Source organism: Brachypodium distachyon, chromosome 2, assembly GCF_000005505.3.
Source record: "Brachypodium distachyon strain Bd21 chromosome 2, Brachypodium_distachyon_v3.0, whole genome shotgun sequence".
Taxonomy (NCBI): Eukaryota; Viridiplantae; Streptophyta; class Magnoliopsida; order Poales; family Poaceae; genus Brachypodium; species Brachypodium distachyon.
Genome location: NC_016132.3, coordinates 29,825,794 through 29,832,945, shown reverse-complemented (window position 1 = coordinate 29,832,945; position 7,152 = coordinate 29,825,794). Strand labels below are relative to the sequence as shown.

At 43.0% G+C, this 7,152-nt stretch overlaps 1 long non-coding RNA gene across 3 annotated transcripts; it reads left to right on the top strand.

The window, feature by feature from the left end:
- Positions 1-716: 716 nt before the first annotated feature.
- LOC100831229 lies at positions 717-4,758 on the top strand. 3 transcript variants are annotated; one of them, XR_002963690.1, is made up of 4 exons: positions 717-1,170; positions 1,251-2,730; positions 2,813-3,046; positions 3,128-4,758. It is a non-coding gene; the product is annotated as an uncharacterized LOC100831229 (long non-coding RNA). The 3 variants fall into 3 exon arrangements; XR_002963691.1 differs by having other exon boundaries at positions 718-1,417; positions 1,574-2,730; XR_002963689.1 differs by having other exon boundaries at positions 732-2,730.
- The last annotated feature ends 2,394 nt before the right edge of the window (positions 4,759-7,152 follow it).

The following is a 7,152-nucleotide window of genomic DNA, read 5'->3' as shown; positions in this document are numbered from 1 at the left end:
ACTGGTGATTGGAGGCTCAAACGTGGTTGTATTGGCTTCAAACTTGGTGAGCTCGTTCCTTACTTTGATTACTTCGATATGGTGGGCTGGTTTGAGTGTTGGGTCATAGGAGCATCAGATTTGAGAGTGGTTTCGTCGGCTTGTTGACTGCAGTTTCAGAACAAAGCAGTTCTGGTAGACAAACAGTCTGGGTAGGCAAACGGTGTCCGATTGAGCTGAAATTTGGAGGGCTAGTTGAGGACTCGTAGATCTACTTCTCTGCCAAATTTCGTGCTGTTTGGATTAGCGGTTTAAACAGATGATAGAATACCAAATAAGACAGAAACTGTGTTAACTCTGCTTTGTTGTGGTTCTACTTCTCATGGTTGTTGTTGTAATTACTGGTTGGTAATGTGTTGAGTGTGTTGTACATCTCTAGATGTTTTAAAGTGACTTTTGTAACCATTTGCTCACAATGGAAGTTGCGTGGACCGGTCGGTCTACAAGTCGTGGTTTTTTACTTCTCACGTTGAGAGGGGGTTTTCCACGTTAAATCCTTGTGTCAATTGTGCATGCGATCGTGTTTATTCCGCTGTTTACTTGTTGGTTGAATCTATCCTCAAAATTCATTATAAGTTGAGGAGATTCGAGGAAATTTGTTATTTGTTTTATTGCCGCCTAAATCCCAATTTAGGAGACAATCGATCCAATGCTAGCACACGAGCCCCAATAACAGCCCTCCTAGAAGAAATGTTGAGAGGATTTAGGGCCTGATTGGATTCATACCAAATCTAGCCCTACCAATATATATAGGTCAGCCCATAAATTTTGGTAACTGTTTGGATCGCGACCAAAATTCACTTGCCCTGCCCAGCTCTGGCGCGCCCCTATCCAATTTTCGCCAACGCGTGGGCGCTGTGAGGGCGCGGAAATCGTCCGCCAAAAATTTGGCAGCCAAATCGCGCATGGATTTCTCGTCCCGGTATAAAAGCTGAGCATCAATCTCGCGCGCGGATTTCTCATCCATTTGTTTCTCTTCTCAGCTGCCACCGCAAGGACGAGAGGAGGCCTCAGATCTGCTGCTGTCGCCGGCACGCCGGCGAAGTGAACCGGCGCTGCTCCGGCGGCCACCAACGCTAGTCTCCACCTCTCTTCCTCCTCTCTGCAAGTACTCAAGATAAGCACCCCAAGGTCAGAACTCAAGAATCTCCTCAAACTCACCGTAATCCCCTTTGCTTGTGGCTAGATTTACTTTTTCTTGGCTCTTTTAGGTACGGATTCACCTGGATGTCTGTTCTACTGGCCATATCTGAAGTATTCCGTACTAAATTCTTGTTTTCTTGGTGTTTCCACATAATTTGGATCAAACTGCATCCATTCGACATTGCTTAAAGGACATCCTTGACATCACACTGAGCTCAGTAGTGCAAAACTAAAAGTAAGCTAAATTTTTAACTTGTCGACCATGAACCATCTGATTAGTTTTATGCTGTGCCATTTCATAAAAAAATAATCTCCCAAATAGTATGCTTATGCGGTCATCTATTTTAATTAATAACCCATACACATTATTGGACATGTTTTATTCTTCCAGATGGACATCAATGAACAACAATATAATTATCACCAGGCGGGCTCTAGCCAGCTTCCCCACCTGATTTGCTTAAAAAACAGACTGGGCCACTAATTTCGCCCCCCAGCCCATCTGCACTAGAGCCCACTGCCCACTAGGTCCCTGCTGCCCACCAAGCCCAACTAGAAGACCTTCCCGATCCGTGAACTGCTCGATCCAGGTTGAACTCGAAGGGACGCCCGCCTCCGCCCGACTGCCCGAGACCCCGAGTCCCTGGCGCACGCAGCCAAGGGGCAATCGATGCTCCTTCTGCCGTCTTCCCAAATCCCTAATTTCTGCAGCAGGATAACCGCGAGAGGAAGCTTCCAAGGTGACCATAGGAACTGTTGGATTGTGTTCGGATTAAGACGTGTCTCCGAACTAAATTGGTGAGACTTTCTCCACCATTGCATGATTACGTCGAGAAGGAACTAGCAGCAAAGTTCAGTTCTGACAAAATTATTGATGCCTTTGATCTTTGTGGCGGTCGCCGTGCTCGTAGAGCCAACTTCAAATTAGTAGAAATATAATTTGTATTTTTATTTTGACTACTTAGACATGACTGTATTTGATATGATATCAAGACTATATGTCTTGAATGGAGTTCATCTTTCGGCTTTACTTTTTCTCGCCCCCCTCATGCCGAATTTCTGGCTCCGTCCCTGGCTCTACCTGTGCTTGTTCTTTTCTTGGCTATGTGGTGTAAAAGCAGAGATGGTAGGAGAACTAGGGGTAGAAGTAGAAAATATGGTCCATTGGTTGATAGAGACATCCATAGGACTAGTGTACTGATTAGGCTTATTGACACATCTGATGCAACTTGCATCAAGCAACTAAGGATGTCTCGAGCTGTATTTTACAAGCTATGTACTAGATTAAGTCAGAAGAGGCTGTCAATCGACACGTTTCATGTTTTGGCGGAGGAACAAGTTGCAATGTTTCAATATATGGTGGGTCAGCATCACACAAACTCGTCCGTTGGATTTTGGTTTTGGTGATCTGGTGAAACAGTGAGTAGATACTTCAATATTGTCTTGCATTCCATGGGTGAGCTAGCACGTGATCTCATTTATATTCGATCAACGAATACACACACAAAGATCACAGACAACCCGAACAGATTCCACGCATACTTTGAGGTAACTATTAGCCCATAGATTTCGTTAGAGTTTACCAGAATTGATTTTACCTAAGCTTACTACATTTTCCCCTTGTTCATAGGGATATATAGGGGCACTAGATGGTACTCATGTCAAGGCATGTACCTGCCCACATGGTGGACAGATTCACTTATGTATAGGGGCCAGAAGTTGTACCCCTCCCAAAATGTGCTAGCAGTTGTTGATTTCGACCTTCGATTCACTTATGTTCTAGCAGGGTGGGAGGGATCTGCCCATGATTCCCTTGTGTTAAATGATGCACTCACACGTCGAGCGGGCCTGAAAATACCTGAAGGTACATATGCAACACATCGACATGTGTGGGCCACACTATTGTGTCAATTAACCTTAGCTCATCAATGTAAATTGGTTGTAGGGAAATTTTTCTTGGCTGATGCTGGGGTTGCTGCGAGGCTGGGGATATTGCCTCCCTATCGTGGTGTGCGCTACCACCTAAATGAGTTTGCTGGATCTCATCACCTGACTACCCCAAGAGAATTATTCAACCTCCGACATTCATCACTTAGAACCACGGTAGAACGAGCATTTGGGACACTTTAGAGTCGGTTCAAGATTCTTACTCATAGGCCCTTCATACCTCTAAAATCCCAGATCAAGGTGGTTGTTTCTTGTTGTGCTTTGCACAATTGGATATTGGAAAATGGTCCAGATGAGTACGTTGTGGATGAAGTGACATGGTACTCCAACCTCCCTACGAGTAGTGGGCGGGTTCGTGACCGAGAGGCTGACATACGTGAGTGGGCTGCAAAGAGGGACTTGTTAGCCCAGCAAATGAGGATGCTACCTCAGCGGAGTGACGTTCATGTATTCCTTCACGAGAACAGATTGTAGTTTCTTTTGCTTTAGTGTTTGGTTGTAATGAATTTATGTGACTCAGTGTATCCTTCTAAGACCGTTCGGCTTATTTCAATATCTTAATTATGTGGCAAGTCATTTGGCTTGAAACCAAATGGAAGCCAATGATTTTGCCAAAATTTTGGGAGGAAAACTGGCTGCAAACCAAACAGTCACAGGCTACCAAAATTTTGGTCATGCCCATGATTTGGTAATGCCAAAATTTTGGGAGGGCTGGCATGGGCATAAACCAAACAGGCTCTGACAGCTAAAACATGAGCCATCGAAGTCTGACAGCTACGCGCAATTCGGTACAAGGAGGAAATTGATATTTTAATGGCAAAGAACCAAACCATTTGTCCAAAAAAACAAACCTTTATTCATAGTGAAAGTCACATTACAGAACAAATGATGTCTCATCCACAAGAGCCCCTTTCAAAAGGGAGAATCTGTGACCCTCATATCCTGCTGAGACAATGATTTAACTCAAGCCAAAAAAACCACCATCCAAAATGTTGAAAAGCCATTTACCAAGCAAGCATATATTTTTTGATTTCTAAATTCTCCACCCCAACCCATCTTGCTTTAAATGTTAATGACTTATGTATATGACATGTCTATCATTCTGAAACTTGTATGACATATTTGTGATCCTTCGCTTGTCTCTAAGAAATCTTCTGGAAACAAAGGTAAGATTTGTACCAAAGATTTATTAGTCTTGTCTATTTAAACAGTCTTAAGAATACTGACAAATGATTTAGTTGTGTTCTAAAGAAAGTTAAGTCTACGAATGGGATTATTGACTGGATGGATGGTGCTGGAGCAAAGTTGGTTACTGTCGCGTGTGGGAACGCAAAAACTAGTGATGCTACGCACTCTCTATTTGTTCGGCAATGGTGTGAGATGCTCCAAACACCATCGACACACACACACACACGAGTTTTACCATACGTCCAACTTGTCTGTATTGCTTGAGATGAACAAGTGTGTACAAGAGGGATTTTCTCTCTCTCGGTTGCTAGGCACTACGCCTACTATGCTTCCTGGGTTTCTCTGTATATTGCTCTATAGGGTTCCAACCGTTTACACACTGGCCCTGGTCTTCCTGTTTCTATGAATCGGCTTCAAAGCGTTTTTGTTGTTGTTGTTGCATACCTTGGCTTGTATGTTGCATATATGTGTTGTGACGTCCCAACATGTCCTGTTTTCTCAACAACTTGTTGCAAATGCATAAAAATATGTTGGAAACGTTTAAAAAATTGCATTGATGTGTTGGGATGGTGAGGAATGGCTTTGTGGTTACCCGCAGATCCGACTCAGACAAAACTCCGATTAGTCAGATTTGTTACTGATGAGCTCAAATCAACAGAACAGTTGTGCCTCAAGATGCTTGCAAGTGGAAGGTCATGAAATTGAATAGTTTTATGTTGCAAATGGTGTTTTGACATGCTACAAGCACGTATAATAGTTGCTACATACACAAGCCGCAACGAGACCGGTGTGTTGAGAGGGATTGTTTTGATGCTGGAAATGTATGTTTTCGGTGTTTCATACATTATATCAAAATTTTGCAAACATTGAACTTTATACTGCATCTGTTGCGACTTTTTTCTAGGTGTTTTGCTACAATGATCGGAGATTTGTCGTATACTCATAATCTTGCGGGAAAAACTAAAATTTTGCACCCTTTTTGGTGTTTTTGATAGTCCAATGTTGCAAATTAATATACAAAAAATAATATACTAATGTTGCACCCTTTTTGGCATGAGAGAATTTTATGTTGCGACGAAAGGTAATTTTGATGATGTTGCAAACACACGAGAGAAATGCTACTTGTGGGGTTCTTTGCTGCAAGAAACAAAGATCGCATGATTTCAACTGGATTGTACAACTAGGTGGACGTCCGATCGGGTGACCTGCCAATGTTTATTAGCATACCCAATGTGTAATGTTGCAACATTTTTTGTTGACCCCTGTGAGACCCCGAGACTGGATTTATGCAATTTAGTCCCAAATGCTAACTCGCACATAAACCAAGCCCCAGTGCCTCCCTACGATGAACACTTTACAACATACACGCAATGTGTTCACCGCAGGTTGGAACAACAATGATATCATTACATCACTCTAAGACACAAGAATAAGTCAAACTCATACAAGGAGCGAAATACCAAGTTATTACAACTCACGGACACATGTCCACAATCATCATTATAGCAGCGGAAGCAAATTAGGCCCGAGTACGAACAAGTTTACAGTTATTGCCTAAGAGGCTGAAACTGAAAAAAAAGGAGAGCCCGCCATAAGTTCTCAGAACTCTGCTCTGGAATCTTCTGGCCAAAAGTCGAAACTGTCGTCGTCGAACTCCACGAAATAACCACTCACCTGTTCCTCCGGAAACTCTGGAGAAAAACAACGTTGCGAAGCAACTGAGTACAAAGTACTCGCAAGACTTACGGGAGATCTAAACTAGATATGCAACAAGTCTCAAAGAATGAATAAAAGGTGGGTTATGCAGCAGCGATATATACCTGGAGAGACACACTAATGATGTTGTCTAATTAGAAGATAAGAAGCGTCTACTAAGTGAGGTGATAATTTATCAACTAACACCAAACAAACACAATCTCTTATCACCCCCTCAAACAAAATGATCCAAAGGCACTCACACTAAAGCAGTTTTAAGCATATCCATGATTAAGGCTAATTACTACTCAAGTTTAAGAGATTAAGTTAAATAATTAGTATAAGTTCTCTATGATCAAGTAATGACCAACCAAGTCGTCCATGACCGCGGACACGACTTTCCGAAAGATTTATCCTTGTAGGGTGTGCCAATTTACCCGTACACGTTCGACCAACCCTTGACGCCACTAGCATGGAACACACGCAAAAGTATGTGCTGACAGGATACGAGAGCCCGGCCGAAGCGTCGTACGGACTCAAGAGTTGCGTGGATAGCTGGTAGTGGTTCAGTGTCCGCAGAATGACCACTCCAGACTAGTGCCGCAATCCTATATGTATGCAAGTACCAACAAATCTCCAAACGCAACACCAGTGTATATGCGATATGCCAAATGGAACGCCCGAACTATGTGGCCCCTGGAAGAGCTATGAAACGAGTACTAAGCCGAGGGGGAACCCATATATTCTCCCACGAGCGGTTAGCATGAAGTTTCTTGGGTCGGCGAAAACGAGATCTCAGTTCTTAGGTTGGCGCCAATGGAACAAAACACCAATGCGTTAGCACGGCCTCCCATCGTTGCCTTGTACAGGTAATAACAGGTCACAGTTTAATAATTGCAAATAAATACAGAAAGTAGCATGTGGATGTAGCAATTGTATAACCCCAAGTAAGGACACTAGACTAGCAATCTAAGCAAACTCCTAATGACCAACTAGGGCAATAACAAATATGTGACATGGTAATAGGACAAGGAACAAGACAACAGGCATTTGAGTAGAGCTGACTAAAGCTATGCAATCCTAGAGGCATTGTAACAAGAACTGAGAACGTAACTTAATGCAAGAACGAGAGAGAAGCAT